General features: G+C 40.4%; 1 protein-coding gene across 4 annotated transcripts in view; it reads left to right on the top strand.

The window, feature by feature from the left end:
- The first annotated feature begins 347 nt into the window (after positions 1-347).
- SPSB4 (splA/ryanodine receptor domain and SOCS box containing 4) overlaps positions 348-19,806 on the top strand; it is a 169,372-nt gene continuing 149,913 nt past the window's right edge. For 2 of the 4 annotated variants that reach the window (XM_054836062.1, XM_054836061.1), the window contains exon 1: positions 348-507. The gene's annotated coding sequence lies outside the window, so the exon portion shown is untranslated. Of the gene's footprint in view, positions 508-19,333; positions 19,464-19,806 lie in introns of those variants that run through there. The other 2 variants (XM_054836059.1, XM_054836063.1) reach the window with 2 other exon arrangements.

Below are 19,806 nucleotides of genomic sequence, written 5' to 3'. Positions count from 1 at the left end.
AGGAAAAGGCTTGTTTGGGGTTAAACGGTGCCTGCCTGGACGTGTGGAGCCGTGACAGCTCCGAAGGAAGAGACGGCGAGCAGGAGCGTTAGCTCCGCGGCGCCCTTGGCTCCCATCTCCGCTTCCCGCCCTGGTCACCGAGGGCAGTTTCATGAAGCCGGTACCGCGTTGTGCGGAAGGTCCGCGTCCCCCCGCAGCCCCCGGGGCAGCCCCGCCCGGGGCAGCTCCGCCCGGCGCTGTGCGGCGGGTAACGCGAAGGACGGGCGGGGGTGGGGGGAACCGCCGCCCCCTGCAGCTCCCCCCTCCTCGCGCGCGGGCACCGCCCGTGCCGGGCCGCGCTCCCTGGGCGGGACCCCCTCGCCCCGCGGCGGCGCTAGGACCTGGGGGAGCGTGTTCCGCCGCGGCCGTGAGCCTGCCGAGGTGTGAGGGGAGCCCGGCCCGGCGGTCCCCGGCCGTGCCCGGCAGGCGTCGGCGTCAGGCGGCCGCGGACGGCGCTGCCCGCGGCGGGTGAGTAGCCCTTGTCTGACTGGAAGGGGCGGGAAGCCGCGGTGGCCGTCGGGGGGCCCTTCCCGCGGCCCGGGAGGCGGCGGCGGGGCGGGGGCTGCCGGGGCGCCGCGTCTCCTTCGCTTAAGGCGGCTTCGCAGCGGCCGCCGGGGCAGACCGGCGCTGCCTCGGGGGCGAGGAGGGGGCAGCCCGTCCCGCCTGCCCGCCGAAGGCGAAGGGGTCCCCGCCGCCCCTCAGGGCGTTCGCCGCCGCCCCCGACCCTCAGGCACGGCCGCCCCTCCCTTGCTCTGTCGCGCCCCCTCACAGCGCCCTGAGGGAAGGGGCGGGTGGCGCGGGCTTCCCCCGGCGGGGGCTGGCGGCGGGCCCTCCGCACACCGAGCCGGACCGTGCCCCCCGGCTCAGCGCTGCCCCGGGGCGGGCTCTGCCTGCGAGAGGGTGGCGGGGCGCTCCGGGGCGGAACGGGCTCCTGCGGCACCGCCGGCCGTGCCGGGTGCCGGCCCCAGCATCGCTGGTGCTTCGTTGCCGGCGCCGGAGCAGTTACCCGGCCGCCGCCGGTAGTGCCCAGGCGTTACTCAGCCCTCAGGCTGGGGCTGCAGGTGTTCCCTTTCTGTCGCTAGGGGAAAAAAATGGAAATTTTTCTGTTCCAAAGTCTCGACAGCTGTGTGCTAAGTGCCTTCAGCATCAGGGATGAAGACATTTAATGCTGCCTATTTAATTTCCTTTTTTAAAGTTGCACTCTATGAACATTATCAGATTTATATTCTTGCTGGTTTATTGCTGACATTTGTTATCTTTCATGTATTAAATGTCTACACTATCCAAAGCGGCCGAGGAGGGTCACTAGTTGTGTGTCGTGATGGTCATCAAGTCTGGAAACGGTGAGGCCACAGCTGGAGCGATGTGGAAGCATCATTCAGCAAGCACGGGATTGCCTGAGGAAGTAGTGAGTGCTGCAGTGAATTATTTCAATAACGCTAACGAGGTTGTGTAGCGTTTCCTCCTAGCATCTCAGGTGACCTCCTTTCAAACACGCCTCTCTGGGGTGGTGTTTTAATGTTCATTCACACTTGTGGCAAAACAGTATTTTTGCCACCCCATTTTTCACATAGTATTATCCGTACCACTGTGGTCGCATAGCGTGGCTCAGCGCTTCCTTTAGTGTACTGAAAAGATGTACAGTTCCATGCATAACTTGCTTCAATCTGTCATCTCCTTAGCTTTTTTTGAGTGCTGGAACAAGGAAGTTAAAATATCATAAATTTCTACTTTTATGTTGTTTTTCGAGACACAGAACACAAAGGGCTTTAAAGAGAATACACAGGATAAAAGCAAACATTTGTTTCCAATGTGTTGCAGATGCATCTTAACGAATAATCCTGGTTTGCATTTTCCAACTGTCCCAAATAAAATACCTGTGAGATATCGGAGGATCTGGAAGAAGCAGAGACCTCCACATGGAGTTGCCTGATCTTGTGTCAACTGCCCTAGAGCCCAGATGATAACTCTTGAACCCCCTCTCCTCTCTGGAAAGGGTTTTGTGGTGCAAAGAAATAAATGCTTTGGATTTTTGCCTTTTGGCTTCCCTGTGGGTAAGGGTCTGGCTGCCCATTGCAATGAATGGTTAACGGTGATGCCAGATGTCTCAAAATATGATTCTGTGTGGAGAGATTCTAATGTATGTTTTAACATCAGTGTAGTAAAACCTGCATATGACTTCCTATTCTGTGGAACTAAATGTGAAAATCATGTATTTCAGTAAGCACCTCTTTTAATAAATCAAAATTAGGGAGTCTTCCTTAAATGATGCCTTATAATAGTTTAGATGCGTTTGGACCATTAGGACAAAGAGGCTGGTGTCACTGACGACTTATTCAGACTTATGCTTACATCGGCATTTGACGTTAGCAGCGTTTAATCCTTATTTAATTCTGGAAGGCTTTAGAAATTAAATGCTGCCACAGAAGAATTTGTAGAGAAGCTCAGTTTTTGGATCATGCTTCTGTTCTGTTTCTGAGCTTTTTCAAATGGAAAGTGGGTTTCCTCAATCTTCATTGTGGCAGCAGGATCAAACCACAAGAGGAGAGTGCTGGACTTACTGTGTGCTTCACAAGGATGTTCTTACTGATTACGACCTGTGTTCGTTATGACATGATGATTATTTACTGAAAGGGAAAAAAGCAGTAGAGAAGCAGGCAAGAATTCTGTTGCCGTGCTGTTATTTTACAGCATTTTGACGTGAGCAATTTTGTAGTTGTGCAATACATAACCAACCCCCAAACAGTACTGTTCTGCACTGCTGGTTCTAGCTCTTTTTAGCATGTGAGGCTGCAAATTCTACTTTCTTGCTGCCTTAATTTCATAAGGATAGGTAGTGAATTTGCTAAACCAAGAATAATTTGTTTTCCAGATGCAAGCCTGGGACTGATGTTTTCTAAATGTTAACTGGTCTTACAAGGACTTGAGCTGACTCCTCAAAGTGGCTGGTTAGGTGGCAATCAGGCCATAAAACTCTGCTTATTTCAATTACCATTGTGCTTTTCCTTATGGTTGTGTTCTTTGCTTTGGTTTATTATGTAGGCTTGGTTTATTGTACAAGTTTATCAACTGTTGATAAAATAAACTGACACATTAAGCCAGTGTAAAGCAAAGTATTTCAGCTTTGCATTGGAATAAAGCATTTGACTCTAACCTTGAACATTCACGAGTTACCAACTTTTAAATTACCAGCACTACATCCGTTTATCTTTGGGACTTTTTCATTTTCAGAGATACACAATCCCTGATCTTAGACTGATAAGATTTCTTAATCTCCACAGACAAACTTTACATGCAGTTGTGAATAGCTGCTCTAGATCCTGAAGTAGGTGAGAGAGATCTCTCCAGTAGTTCAGAGTTTGCTTCTGGGAGGGTCAGTTCTGAATGGGATGCATCCATCCAGGGGTCTTAGATGATTTAACTGAATTGCTTTAAATTTGCTCTTAATTAGTCTAAATTAAAGCGATGTCCCTTTGGTTTGTATTAATTTTAAAAGTGCAAGCTGCTTTAATTTTAAATGAGAACATCCACACTGGGATTTACCAAGTTCTCCGTGAAGTGGTTTTTGCCTACTCAAAGATGTTGTAAGTTTGTCAGTCTAGACGAATCTGCAAATTCTAATGGTGAAAAGGCTGACCCCTGATAAAGCTTTGAGCAACTTCCCCAAAGTCTTCATCTCCAAACCTATTCATTGGCCATGCGTTAAACAGCCGTAAGACAGAATTACATAGGCAATAATAAGTGTAAAGGACAGCTGATTTTACTTGGAACAGGGGCAATGTAACTCCTCTCTCAGTGCAAGTATTCCAACTATATATGGTGGTTTTGCTTCCTACTGCGTTCCAGTAGTCTTGTAGTGTTAGTTGAATGTCTTTTGACTTTTTTGGCATGCTCTATTATATGCCTCTTAAACCCAAAAGTGCAATTTCTTGGTAAGAATCTTCTATTGTCTGTTTATAAAACTTCCCTTTAAAACTCTGCTGAGAAATGGTCTGGTCACAAAGTACTAGTGAATAATCAACTTTATAGTCTGCAAATGCATTTTAAACATCTGTTGAACAAAGTAAGTGTGGAACTTATCAGTTATGGCCAAATATGCCTTAGATGCTTCCCTTTTGCCCTTGAAGGAAGCTAGCTTTTTTTAGTCTTTCAGCTTTGCGACAAAGAGCAAAATCACTTTATTGGACTACAGCTGTATTTTATTTTAGCAAATATTATGAGTTCCTGAAAGCCCAATTAACCTTAATATGAACTGGCCGTGCTGTGTTGCATACTGCCCTTTGGAAGCTGTGTTGAAGTTTGCTGATGTTTACAGTGGCTGCTTGCTATGCTAATTAGATGTTGAAGTGATGATCCTTGGATAGCCAAGAGGCTGTAAAGCATTCTCAAGGGATCAAAGCCCTGCGGAAGGAAAGATGATAACCTGCAATCTGAAGGTGAGGTAGAGCAGTGCCTAACCAATACCTTTCATTTTTATTTTGTTGGCTGAGAATAATATCCACTTTAGAAATAGCTGAATGCCTCCCTGATAAGTAGAGAGTGCATTTTTAAAAGGTAGTTAATTCAGATTTAGATTAGATATGAGGAAGAAATTCTTCACCGTGAGGGTGGTGAGGCACTGGCACAGGTTGCCCAGAGAAGCTGTGGATGCCCCATCCCTGGAAGTGTTCAAGGCCAGGTTGGATGGGGCTTTGGGCAATGTGGTCTAGTGGAGGGTGTCCCTGGCCATGACAGGGGGTTGGAACTAGATGGGCTTTAAGATCCCTTCCAACCCAAACCATTCTGTGATTCTATGATCATAAGTTGTTTCTTTATACATAATTGCTTCTCCTGGAAGAATGAAGGCTGGGAAAAGATGGGAGATTTCCAGAGAGACTTCTTAAATGCTGATCCAAACAAAGATTATCTAAAATCTGTATAAATTGCTCTTACAAAGCAAACGCCCTGCTGATTAAAAAGCACCACTCAGATGGAATTAATGTGAATTTTGTAGGTTCGCAACTTGCCATGACTGTTTTACCAGCCTTTGTTGTCAGCTCTGAGTTGCAAACATGGTAGAAGTTACTTTTTTTTTTTTTTTTTTTTTAAGAAAACTATATTGGTAATTCTGTTGCATTAACAATTAGCAAATTTCATGGTTGGTGATATTAAGTCTACCTGAATTCAATTATTCGGGAAAGGGCTAATTGATAGTAGTTCTGTGAAATTGGTATCATGCAATGGTTCATATATGAGAGCAGAGTAAAACTTAGTGTGGGATGAAGTGCTGTTTATTCTCCTTCTTCAAGATAGGATTCTGCCTGGCATGCTGGCAGTCTGTCCTTTACTGTGCAAATCCTCTGTTCTGGAGTTAGCCTCCTCTTGCACAGCTCCAGGTTGCAGTGAGCCTACTTTGGAGGAGTCTTGAGAAGGGTGAGCTGATGTGGGGGCCGTTAATGCGTTTGAGATGTCAGCTCATCTTCCCTGTCAGCTCTGGTGGAGCAGCAGACGGAAGGAAGCAGTAGGTATGTCTTCACAAGGACTGTTTCTCAGGACTGTCAGAGGGCATTTAGTGGACAAATATACCTCAAGTGAAAAGCTGTCCATTTTGTCTAGTCACATTTTTATATAAGTAATGACTAGTGTCAGAAGTCAGATGCTGCTACAGGTATGAAGTAGCTATGATTTTAAATATATTTTCATCTGCTTCCTATTCATTTCCCCGTTCATTACGTGTGCTTGAGAGTGTTAGCATTCTTTGTCCCTCAGACCTTTCTTACTGTTACTTTTTTATTTTTTATTAACAAGTCAGACAATCCTATGTCAATCCTGTTAACAAGTCTTTCTGCTACTTAACTAGCCCAGTTTAGCCAGTGCTTATTTCTTCTCCCTTTTGCATAAATAGCGTGGATAAGTTTGCCCTTTCTTTAAGAACTGTTATAACTTTTTGGTCTATGCATACCTGTATGGTTGCTTGGTGTCCAGAGAATGTGAGTGAAAGTCGATGGGGTGAGGAATGGGACTGTCATCTGTTCATGCAGGGAGCCTGATCAGCAGTTCAAAAATACAGTCAAGGGAGACTGGGTTTAACATTGTGGGACAGAGGTCCCTGTGACAGCAAATCCTATGCAAATTGGGTTTATCTGAAATGCTGCATTAATTCAATTACAGCTTGAATAATGTTTACTTCTGCCTGTAAAGTTAAATAATATGTTATTGACTCTTTCTGGATAATTTCATAGTTTCTTCTTCCTTCCCCATATCTCACCTGGACAGCTGAAACAGGTTTGGCACTTTATCTGGTTATTTGTTCCGTTGAAAGCAGAGGTGATACTTGCGGATGAAAATTAGCTGTGTGCACTGTCATCACAGAGAAATACCATAGTCCTTTTTTTCCTTCCTCTGACTTCTAATGCAAGTGGATGTTTTGGGGTTTTTTAAATAAGAAATTGAAACAAACTGAGAATAAGTTAAGTCAAAGTCTAAGTATCTGTATCTGGCTTTAATGTTTTGTTTAAGATATCTTCCCTTGGTGCTAATATCTCTGTTTGGATAATGACTGGAAGAAAACAGACTGGGAATTGTCAAGTTTCAGATGCTTTTCTTCAACGCAGGACTGGCTATTTATGACTATATGAGCAAGTGTAATTTCCCCCCACAGGTAATTGTGCAGTCAGTGGACTGCATGTGCAACTTTCAACCTGTAATTTCTTTTTTTTTTTATGCTGTATTTTGCTGTTGAAGTGTTCTTTGAACAGCCATTTTAATTAGACATGCATATACCCATCTATGTATCCTTTATTTAGGTACAAATGTGTTTGGTGTGTGCACACGCAGAGCATGTATGTCATGTTTATTATAGAAACTTTCAAAATTTGTCTTTTGTTCTTCCAGGGTATGCCTGTAAAGCATATGCTTTTGTGAAATAGTGCCATTTCTTGAGCCATTGTGATACCCTCACTCTTCTTAAAAGTTAGATTCTTCAAAAACTTAAATGTGTGTGCAATTATGCGCCCTGAGATGGCCTTACTGGCTCCGGTGTCTTTATCCACAAGTGATTGCTCAGAGCACGTGGATGCGAAGTTAAGCACATATAAATTTTGTTGTAATCAAGACAGTAGAGATATCACGTAACCATTTATATCGGGGGACTACCTACACAATAAGTTATTTGTGCACCAAGTTGTTAGTGTACGTGAACAAAGCTACTAAAATCTTGTCTATTAAGTGCAAGAGATGTAAGAATTATGAGTTAATATTCACAGATCAAAATATGTGAAGGTTTGGGGTTCAAATAAATCACCTCCTGGTGCATTTAGATTATTACAATGCATTTATTTACTCTAGAAATATCTGAGTGTTCAGATTTAACAGACCTTTGGAAAGCAGAATATAGAAAAAGTTAATGAAAATAAAACATTAATTTCTGAAAACTGTAGGTCATGAAATATTCATAGTTCTTCTACAGATAGGATATATTTTGTGGAGAGGAATAAAACATTTTGTTGCAGACTTTGCAGCTTGATGTCTGCTGATTAACATTGGAACATAATTATTTGACATAATCAGGTGGCATAATACTTTGGGATAGCAGATATCTGTGGTTTTGGCTGGAAAGGTTATTTCATGAAGATGAAGCTGTCCTGCCAGCATCCTGTGGGGTCTCTGCTGGTGGCCTAGGATGGGAATTGGAAAAGTACATTACTGTTTTATTTCTTTTACAGCTATTTTCATAATGAGAAACATTTGCTACTTTAAATATTTTGAAAATACTCGGTATCTTGCCCTGGTTTTGACTCTGTTTCTTACTAAGACCCATCAAAATGATTTTTAGTAAGATTAATTCTCATGTTTAAAAAATAAATGTCTTTTTTTTTTCTGGAAAGAGTGCCCAACTTCAGATGCAAATGCTGCTTTAGACTGCTGTTTAATAAAGCCATTAGTCTTACCTGACTGCTTTTATCTGCTTGTCAGCTCAATTACAGGTTGTCAGTGCCAAAGAATACACTCTTGTCAGTGGCGTGGAATAGATGGACATTTTAGCACCTGCTCTCAACAGAGTTCCTGACCTCTTCTTACTGCTGCACAACACCACTTGGTTTTAGAGAAGTTGATCTATATCAAAGATGTCTTATCCCCAGTTCTTTAAAGTTTAGTTCAATGTATTCTAGAATAGAATATTGTGTCACTTCAGGTAGGGAAATAAGATGTTTAATCACGTTTTCATGTATCTTGCGTGGTTGTTTTGCGATATCATTTTTTCCCCTCTCATATCATCTAGACTGGCAACAAAATATACTGAAGCAGAAGTGTTGTAAGAAAGCATTTATTTTGCTACTCCAAAGGAAATTGCAGTACAGCTAATTTGGAAATGAATATATTAAAAAATTCTTCAGTTCAAGTCTTGTAGTATTGATCTTGCAAGCCAGTCTAAGAGCCAAGTCCTTGTTGAAGGTATACTTTTGAATGAGGAGGAAAAGTGAAGAGGCAGTAATTGCAACAGTGATTATCTGTGGTTAATGTGACACACTTACAAAAACAATTTAAAAGGCTTCTGAAAATCAGGGCGACTTAGGGATAAAGTACCAAAGTTACTTGTGAAAATGGCACTTAGGAACTTGGAGCATCTGGAATGCAGACTGCCGAATGTGCTGGTGTTACCTTCAAAAAGATTTTGGCGCAGAGTTGTAAGACCGGAATTAATTTCCTGAACTGTGGACTCATTTGTAACATCATTTGTAGAAAAATGTATAAAATGGACAATGTAAACTCTGTCATCTTTATGCTTTTCTTCATTTTAGAGCTATCTAGGGTCTGATCATGGATGCATTCAGAGTTACCAGAGTTCAGTGGACTGCGGGGGTTTTGCAGCAGAAGGGAAAGAGAAGGGAGTCTGTATTTTTTGGTCATGTTCTTCTGTTCCTCACTAAGCTTCCTTTTCTTCATGTGTTCTGATAAGCATCTTAAACTGAACATTCCTAATGAACTGACAGAGCCTCAGGTGCTAGACGTTCTGATGGTTGCTGGTGAGCCTGGTTCCTTTGAGTAGTCTGAGAGAGATAAGTAATCCAGTCTGCTGACTCTGCTAAGACTGCTGTGTAAGTTCATGTTAAGTTCATGCAGTTCATTCAGTTAAGTTCATTCAACAGAAGTTAGGGAATCAAATACGTAATAATTCTCAGCTGTCTGTGGCCCAGCACTGGAAAAAAGACTCCATTATTGGCTTTAAAAATACATATCAAACTTGTATTATTTCCTCAGATAAACAATAACATCCTTAGCAAAACGAGTGTGTGTTTATTGGAAATTAGTACGTATGTGAAACTAAAGTTGGCTCTGCTTAGCATTGTTAATCTAGCAAATTTTTAGTTACCGTATATGCTCCCTGCGGTAGAAGGAAAGCAGTGCATATGGTGAGTTCCTGTTGCCTTGAGGTGCATTTTAAAACTAACAGTTATTTTCATGGAAGTATAAAGTTTTATAATCCCTGTATTTGATCATTTATTTTTAATGAAACAGATGTGCTGCTAATGCTTTGCCGTGAATGTGCTGATAGAAAGACAGCAATGATCATAGTTAGTTATGTGTGTGTTAGGGCAGAAAATATGTGCAGAGTATGTTGTATTAGTTCCTTCTCCTTGGTTACCTGCCTCAGATTAGTTTTAAAATGTTCCCTTGTTCAACCACTTTTTCCCCAAATTGTATTCTGTATGCTCCTTGCTTCTTTGTATCGTTTCATTCCTCTTAATCTGTTGACTATTGACTTTGGAAAATAGGTGAGGGGACCTTGCGCAGAGTTTTAGAAAGTAACTGATGATCGTGGTCTTTCCTATTTTAGGGCACAAATGATACCTTCTGTGGAGCCTGGCTTGTTTCTTTCTTCTGGACCTCTTTTTGTCACTTTTAACCTCAAATGCCCAATGAAGTTTTTATCCCAAGTGCCTGGGGAGGACTTGAAGATGTGTAAACTCAGTCGGGTGTGCAAAGACTACTAATCCAATGGGACAATCTGGCATAAAATATTACAGGCTATATAAAATTACTTACTTCTATAACATTTGTTAACAAATACCTGTTTTCGATTTGCAGACTTGTCCATCAAATCTCCTGTTTTTCTTTCTAGGTCCTGTGAAAACTTACCAGAATTTTTCAATTACTACATCAGTATCTTTTTCTGCTTTGCTTAGTGCATATACATTTATTATACCAAAGCAAGAAAAATACCCTGTTGTAAATATGCAGTGGCATGAAATAGATATGGTAAAATCAGTCATCAAGTTACAAACATCCTTGGCCATAGTATTCAAGTGCCTGTCTGATAAACTTCAGGAATTTCCATGATGAAAAGTACTGTTATTTCACTTTAAAATTAAGTATTTTAATGCTCACATTCAGCATAAATATAGGCTATTGATTGACTTAATCTTCTCCTTTGTGGATTTATTTGCTTTACTTAATACTAAGTTGTTATCCATAAAAATCATTAAGCTAATCTAGTTCCTTCAAAATTGAAGTAAGCCAGACTGAAACATGAATATTTACTGCTTCTAAACTGTCACTTCCATTTATGAAGGAAATCAACATATCTTTGTTTCACAGCAAGCAGGTAGTGTGCTGAGGGCAGCTGCTAGCTGAAGTTCTCGATGGTATTTGTGTGAAACTAGTTGGGAGCGTGCCATAAAAATTTACTTTATGTCCAGTAAAATAAATGCATCCAAGGCACCTACTACACACATCATTAAGGCATGAAATATCCATCTTCTCTTCTCTTTTCTCCTTTTGTTGAAGTTACTTATATGTAGTCATAAAGACACAGGGTAGTTTGGAAAATGATTATAATTAATTATGTAAGTAATTCAAAATCAGTTTCTTCCACAACAGTAATAAAGTGCTGTCAGCCCAGTGGCTTGACAGCTATTGAACCTGACTTTTAGATGTAACCCAATTTTACCTCTTATGTTGAGGAGTTGGAATTGTATCTGCAATTATTTGCAGGTCCAAACAGCACTTATCCAGGAAATATATTTTTAATTTATTTTTTTTTTGCAGCTACATTTTTGATATGTAGGCTTTATTTCAACCCTGCTAAAATCAATAGGACCTTTTTCTGTTGACTTCAGCAAGTGTTGGATTGGGCCCATAATTTATACTTGCAAATAATTGTGGGCACAAAATTACATCTGCAGAAATGGAGGTGATTCCTCAAAACCAGGCTAAATTCTGCTTGTGAGGTTTTTTGGAAGGGTATTTGGTAACTGGCTGTGTTTTTTCCCTTATCCTCTGGGGCTGTCAGAAACGCAGTGATTTTTGGACATTGTCAGATCACAATGACATGATGTATAGTTGTCTCCTTGAAAGGAAAGCTTTCTGTAGACTTAAGAGGAGTTCTGCTTCGTTGTTGCTGCTGTGATGAGTCACAAGGATGTTCATCAGAGAGAAACTGCTGTCCAGGTATTGTTTGGGTTTTGTGTTTGCACACCTATCGGTCCACAAAGCATTTGATTCTCTGTAGTAAATAGCAGTGTAATTAGCTTGGGTGTGATCTAAGGTGCACGGCAAAAATGGCTCCTGCTTGTAAGAGAAACAAGGCAGGTTTTGTTCTTTCAACCCTCTCCCCACTAATTCAGTCATGGAACTGTAAGGATGTTGGTGGTAGGTTTAGCTGGCAGACACCAAATATTTGCCATAACAAAAGCAAAGTCTCAATGTGCTGATTTAAATGTTTGCAAGATAAAAATCCAGTGTATTTCCAAGAGACTGTTTACCTCTGCTGCACTGGAAACTGACTGTCAACTTGAAGTCATACTCTAGAAAATATTTTAAGTACTTCTTTATTCTCAAGTAGAACTTTATTTAGAAATACTTTATTTAGAAACACGTACTGGTTTAGAAACTTCAACATTTATAGATGACCTTTAAACAAAGAATACAGTATCAATGCAAGAGACAAATGGTTTGATTTCTCTGATGTGCTGGAGTAGAAAGAATTACAGTTAGACAAGATAGACCTTCTCTGTGCAATACCAGTGGGCCCGAAGCTGGAAGGCAGCATTGTGGCTGTAGCATTAGGACTGATGCTTTTCGGTGTACTGAATCCTCCTTTATGACCACTATAGTTCAAGAGGAATTCATTGTGAAATGTTTATTCTCTAGGATGGGCTATGAATGGCTTATTTTAAAAAATATTTAAAAAATCATATTGCAAGTTAGGGGAAGGAGCCTAAAATGTTCTGAAAAGCGTAAACATCTGAAGTTTTCTTTGTGCTGTTGCTTGCCTGCATTAATTCCAGCCACGTCAGAAAAGCAGCACTGCCTTCCTGTACAGAGAATAAATAACTCTGTCTTATGACTTTCTGAAGATTTCCTTTCTTTGCAAATACTCAGTGTTTAACTGGAATGACTTTCATCATACTTGGTGTCTATAAGCTGATTTGTAGCTATTACTGGCAACCCTTAAGACGTGGTCCTTCTGTACCTTGGCTGATGCAAATCAAATTCTGCTTTGCCGTGTGGGGTTTCTTGTCTGCATTTCCATATTGCTCGTTGCCTGTTCACAGCTGTGAAGGATATAACCTTGGAAGTAGTCCAGTGATTGTTTACATGATGACATGATGTGGTTTTAACCCGGAACATGTAGGTGAAGAAGTTAACACCTATAGAGCATTTGGTCTATGGCTTCTCCTGTCTCAGTTTTCAAAGGATCAATTAAAATTTGAGCTACCTTTAGTTGTGGTAATTAGGGTGATGAATATTTGCAGTTTCCAGATTTTCTGTTCCAGGTTCTGACTCCCAAATCCCATGAGCCCGATGGAGGGAAGTGAAGGGAACCTGCAGTGCTGTGCAGACATAGAGGCAAGGTCTGTCACAGCACATAACTCGGTGCTGTGTGGGCTCTGCTTGTCTGGGGCAGCGTGACTGGGACTGCATAGCCTCCTTTTTGGTTTGTTTGGTTGGTGGTTTGTTTTTTTTTTTTTTCATCACAGCTTTGCATATGTTCGGACTGGGCAGGGTAGGAAAGGGCACAGTGAGGAGCTGTGTGACTGAGTTCTGGTGTAAGGTTTTCCAGAAACAAGAGACCAGAGACGTAAGTTCAGGCGATTCCTCCAGGCTGTTTTGACTCTGGTTCCCAAGTGTATTTTTTCGAATTTGACTGCAAAAATGTAAAAGGCCTGGTTAAACAGTCCTAGTTACAGTACAATTCAGAGCAAGAATTCAGTGACTGGGGTGTTTGGTGGTTGGGTTATTTTTTGGTTGGTTGGGTGGGTTTTTTTTCCCACAGACTGGCTTAAGGAAATTTTTGAAAAATTATTAGTAGTGTATCGGCCAGTTTGGTTAAAACAAACACGAAATGGATGAACCATTTGAGCTGTCAAATTGAGCTATCTCTGCAAGCTCTCCTTGCACCTCGTCCTTTTAATTGTTTCAGAGAAATGTGCTGTCAAATGCAAGCTATGCTGTAGTTTGCAGAAGGAACCTGCACTCAGCTTCTAAACATGTGTTTCTTTTTTTTTTTCCCTCCTTGTTTCTAATGGGAAATTAATTCAGCACAACTTTTTCTATTTCTTACTGTGCACTGTTAAACTGGTCTGTAGAGGGTATGTATACCAGGCTGGCTTCCTGGGGCAGAACTAATCCAATAATTTATGAGTTCAGCAGATGTTTCTGCTTTTCAGGCCAGGTGTAATCTTAGGCACCATTGGTTTTTTTTTCTTATTCCCTGGAGTAAATGCTAACTGGGCTGATGGCCAAAAATTTAATTACCTTTTTTCTTTTTTAATTCTAGATATGTGTAGTGTCACCTTACATCAGACTTCCCCTCTTTTAGGAAGAATGTGATGATGCAGAAAATGATCACTGGTTGCTTTACCTTTACAATAGCGTTTACCGAGTTGTATAAATGTGTTTGGCATAACTGGAACAGCTGAACTAGTGTGTTTCAGTCATAGAGGAAGATTTGTGTTGTATATCCTAAAGAAAATGCTTTTTTGTTGTATTCGTATTATTCTCTGCTTACTCCACCAAGGGCTTAATTCATCATTTCTTTACCCTGGTTTTACTTTGAAGTCAGCGTAAAGCTCGGCTCAGAACTGGGCTGCGAAAGTGAGACATCAGGACTACAGACATTGAAGAAATACTTTGAGATATGCATGATTACCTTTTTTGGAGGTCTGCATTCCTCTAAGAGCCATTCACTCAGACCCTTTGTGGTAATGTGGCTGTGTTGCTGCTGATTGACTGTACCAGTAGTTTGACCAGGAAAAAACAGAGTAATGATAGCAAGAAAAGTATTGAGCTGTAGGGAGGCAGGAATGATACCTCGGGGATCACCGTTAGGTCTGGATTGATAAACTGTCTTGTGACTTACCTGGAAGGAGAAACTGGCATGCTAGTAAAACTTAGAGAAGACATTAAACTGGGAATAACTATGCACCAGTGTCAAGCCATACAAAGGTTAGAATATGGACAAATCATAACAAAGGCCTACAAAACACATAAACCATGAAAATGTTGCTGGGGTGGGGGTTGAAATCCTCAGTTCTTCTCTTCCCCCAGCCATACCTAAGGTAATTGTAAAAATTAAACATAATAGACCAAGATCTGTCAAGTTTGCTAACAGAAACAAACTGCCAGTAACAGAAAGAAGAATTTAAATTTTTAGATACTGAATGTGAATTCTTTGCTACAGGACTTTTTCTTGCAGAGCTGTGGTGGTTAAGGGAAGGAGAGTTTTCAGCCCTGACTATCTTGTCTGTGCATGCAGAAGCATTGGATATAGAGGTAATTACAATAACCAGACTTTGCCTTTTGCCAATACAGCTTATTTTACTGGAGAGAGGAAGCATATGCACTCTGCTGGCTGTGGTCTTGCAGAAAAAAGTATTTCATGGCTGTGATGATTACATATGCAGAATTAAACAATCAAAAAAAAAGCTAGCATTGTCATACTGGCAAAATTATTCTGCACAGAGCTGGCCTTGGTTTAGGAAATGAATTTTAGGTGATTTGAATCACTACTATTTGTAACTAATTTTATATAATGGACTATGATCCCTAAATGAAAATCTCAGTTGTGCTGGGCTTTGAAGAGAGAGATGCTTTCAGAAGCTCTTTCAGCATTTTGGTGGTGCTGCATTGCTCTATAGGCATCTCTGTTTCTAATTGATGTTCAACCACTTTAGTTAGGAGCTTAAAGTTAGGTAGTGTGAAAGTACATAAATATATTTTAAGCCAAAGATGTGAATATGGTTCATTTTAGTTAGCAGATGTGCCCTCTTAGTAGCTAATGTGCTACTGCAGTGTCAGTGTGTGTGTGCCTGCCAGCTAGGGGAGGGTGGCAGCTGCTTGCTTGGGCTAGGAAAGGAGGGCTGGGTGAAACCGTAAATACGTGGGTTAATAAACTAACACCCTGTTGAGTTTATTCTTATCAACAAACCTAGTGTTCATATTTCTGACACTTTTAACCATCTGGAATCTTAGCAAATATGTTTTCTAAATGAGAAAGTACAATTTTGTGAGGGTTGCTGTTGTTACTACAGGTACTCGGTTGTGAGAGCAGCATGGCATTTTACGTGCAAGAAAATTCATGGCCCGCACCAATGTAAATATGCAGGACATGTGACATTTTAAAACCTCAGTAAGTTAAGTGGGGTCTGTAAACATTTCTAGGGAGATTTTGATTCCTTGGCTAAGTATATACTTACTGTTTGAACATTCTGAATGGAAACATCCATGTGTTTTTATTACATCATGACTTGATTAATTACAGCTGGTTGAACACTAAATTACAGTACCAAGGTACCAAAACATTGAAGAGCTTTTAGAAGATAAAATTCTGAATACTGACAGAATTAAGTGTTGTATTTTCTGATTATGATTGCTGTGGTGCAGATGTTAACGCTGCCACTGCTGATTAAAACAAATTGTAAACAGCACTTGTAGAAAATTCTCTGAAAGCCACAATTGCCTTAGTGGCTATTTTCATGGCCGTATGTATCCATTTTAAAGGACACTTAAGATCTCTATAGCAGAGTCCAAAAAAAGGAAATAGAATAAACAGCTGCTTAATCAGTACCTTAATTTCCTCAAAAGCAAAAGCCTTTAAGGTATTTAAGATGGAAATGCTGATTCTTCCAAAGCATTTCTTTGTTTAAACTTAAATTATATATAAAGATGAAAACTACTAAAGATCTCAAGGCACAGTTATGTTGTGAAGAGTCCAAGATCTTTTTACTTGCCTCTCTAGGACACAAACATAACTATAAAGAGTCTGATCTCTTGGCAGTATCTGATCTGTCATGCTCACAATATGCATAGGGCCCTCTTTGCATGAGGCCTGACACATTATTTTTAAAACTGAAAGCATGCCAGCTACGGTGAGCATTAGCAGCACCTTTGAGCAACTCAACCCATAGTAGCAGCCACACAAGGGATCCCGCCTGGTGCTCTGTAAATTTTTGCTGCTGTCTTTGTTAGTAGATTCTGGGCTGTATCTCGGCTGCTGCTTTCATGAAAAATAAATATGCAAATGTGGGTTTTGTCTCATTGATAGGTAACAAATGTTGTATAAAAAGCATTTCAGAAAAGTAATAACTTTTAAGTTGACATTTGTTTGAAAGAGAATGAAGATTATATGGGTGTATAGTCCAGAAAATGCTGCATTTATTGCTGGGCAAGAGACAAAGGAGGAGGCTAAAGCATTTCAGATGTAGTGGTTTCCATTAAAATCTTTATGTTGTTCTGCATTATCAGATAATTAATGGTGCTGTGCGACTCCGCATACCAGGTATAATTTGGTAATAATAATTAGGTAAAGAGTTAAACTGTTCAGTTTCAATGGCAGCACTATCAAATGAGTCAATGATAAGTTTAATGTGTGAAACTAGTAAGCTGTCAGGTGTTAAATTAAACAGCATAACTCTCTGATAGGAATCTTAACTTTTTAGTGATGTATATAAAATAGTGTACAACTTGGTGTAATTTTTCCATATATACCAATTTCGGTATAATTTCAGCAGCTATGGCCTTGGGAAACACAGGGGTTAGAGATCAGTGGTGTTATCCTTTGTGGTATCTCCAATGCAGAGTTCAAGGCATGACACATTAATGTCGAAATTCAATGATTTGATCATGCCAGCATTGAAAGACTGGACTGTTAAGAAGCTTGCTTGCAAATGTGTTACTGTTATCATGTACCGGGACAAGGTTCGCAATCAGTGACAAACTTGCTCATTTTCTGGAGTAGTAGTAACTTATTGAAAAGCTGTGCTTTAATTGCACGACATTTCAAATCATGCATGTATATGGTTTTGCTTTTTTTATGTGCTTTGATTCAGCTGTTCCTAATTGTCCTGGCTTTGGCTGAGATAATTTTCTTTCTAGTAGCAGGTATAGTGCTGTGTTTTGGATTTAGTATGAGAGCAATGTTAACAACACGCTGATGGTTTTAGTTGTCTCTGGGTAGTTGTAGTGTCTACATTAAGTCAAGGACTTTTCAGCTTCTCACACCCTGCCAGGGGCACAAGAAGCTGGGAGAGCAGCGCCCGGACAGCTGGCCCAGACTGGCCAAAGGGATATTCCATACCATAGAACATCATGTTCCATATATAACTGGGGAGGCGAGCCGGGAGGTGGGATCGCTGCTTGGAAACAGACTGGGCACCAGGTTGGTTTTTTTTCCTTCCGCATGTGGTGAGCAATTTAATGCCATTCCGCATGTGATGCACAAATGTTCTATTATTATTATGGTGGTTGTTGTTGTTGTTACTACTACTACTGTTATTATTATCATCATCATCATCTTCCTTTGCTATCCTATTAAACAGTCTTTATCTCAACCCACAAGTTTTTCTCCATTCTGCTCCCCATCCCCTTGCGGGGGAGGCATGAGCAAGCACTGCCTGGTGCTCAGTTACTGGCTGGGGTTAAACCACGGCACTAATAGAACAATCAGTTTTACATTTGAGTTTATTAGTGATAACGGCTAATGCCTTAAATGCTTTTCTTCCATGAATAACAACATTGCAACTATATAAATAACTACATTTCTATGATGCCTAGATATGGTTGTGTCTTATAATGAATTCATTTTCCAATAAGAAAACCAATTTTAGAAAACAATAGTTTTACTTATCTGTGTTTCTTCAAAGGAACTTAATTTCACAGTAATTCAATTATGTAACCACACTTATTCATTGTTAATGTTATTAGAGTAAGTCTTTCTAAAATAATTGGATAACTTTAAATGTTGCTAATGATTTTGACTATTTTATCTTCAAAATTTCTCATTTAGTTAGTACTTCAAATGAGCACATTAATAATATTTTCAGGTTTTCTGTTTCATTTTTTTTTCTATTTAATTTTTGTTCTCTGTTGTTAGGTATTAGATCTAAAAATTGTCTGTTATGACCAGCTGGCTTTTGCCTACCTACTATGTACTCTTTTTAGTTATTTTTGTAGAGTATTGAAACGTTCGTGCTGTAATTTTGCAAAAGATAGATGTGAATGCTTATTGTTTCTGCTCTGAATTGTATTAGTCATTTTTAGTGGAGCAAATTACAGTATGTAAATTGAAGCATATGCCTTTTAATTTAGGATCAAAGCTTAACTTTGAGCTTCTACTTTAGGAAGACCTGTTTATGGTGATTTTTGTTTGTACAGGGTAGCTATAAGAGCAATGCATGAGCTGGGAAATGGCCTCAGTTTGTCATTAAACCCAGTTCTTGAGGTGAAGTAGTTCCATAAATCTTTCAGTATTGAGCTGAAATTCCTGACAGAAGTGATTGCCTGCATCTTACAAGAGTCTAGTAAACATGCAATGGGATAGATACATAAGGTAGACTTAAAACATGTCCGGACTCCGTCACTGACTGCTTCTCAACCAGAAAACCAACAGGCAAGAGCAGACTCTCAGTATTGCTTGGCAGGGGAGTGATGGCAGCGTCAAACTAGGTACCACTGTCAGGAAAAAAGGCAATACTGCGGGTACCAAGCACTCTTCTTATGCATTGTAGCAACAGCAGGACTGAAAGCTGACTTGTTTGGTGCTAATGCTGGTGGGATTTCTAACCCCGAGGCTTAGAAACAATAGAGTAAACCACACCTAATTTTTCAGTCTCCGGATATATTCTCCCGTGTATCTCAGGGTGAGTTAAAAGCTATTAGATGAAGCTTTTGTGTTAAGTGAGGCAGCTTAGTGATTTTGTATAAAGCCAAAGAAGTATCAAAGCATTTTTTTGTGGAAAACACACTGAAATATTTTAGTAACTAGTGTTTACAAATGGTAATTTATATGCCTCATTTGTATTGCAGCGTGTTGCTGTAGAATATGGCAGACCTTTGCCAGGAGGAAGAAATTTGCATTCTCTTGAGGATGGGGACAAGTCCACTTTCTTTGGTGATGGGGAGCTACTTGCCACCAGCAGATGGGAGAGCAAATTAAAGCAAAGGTAATGAATAAATCTTAGGCCCTATTTTGCCCCAAATTATTTTGTTTTGTTTGTTTTTGATATAGTGACATCTCCCACGCCCCCCCCCCCCAAAAAAAAAAAAAAAGTACCTGACTAGGAACAGTTAATACAATTCTTTGATGGAGAAAAGGTTCTGGTTGCTGTACTGGTTGATGAAGTTTATCTTGACTCGAAAGTTTTGCTTAGTTATTCCAAGTGAACTTTTTTTACCAAGTCGGAGACAAGAAAAAAAAAATATTTTCATTCTTAGAAGACTGCTGCTTAAAAAGAAATCAGTATCAGTGTCTGTGAATGAGCTGTTGGCCAACTGGCATGTAATAAC

This window comes from Grus americana, chromosome 9 (assembly GCF_028858705.1).
Source record: "Grus americana isolate bGruAme1 chromosome 9, bGruAme1.mat, whole genome shotgun sequence".
NCBI classification, from domain to species: Eukaryota; Metazoa; Chordata; class Aves; order Gruiformes; family Gruidae; genus Grus; species Grus americana.
This window is presented reverse-complemented; position numbering and strand designations above follow the sequence as displayed.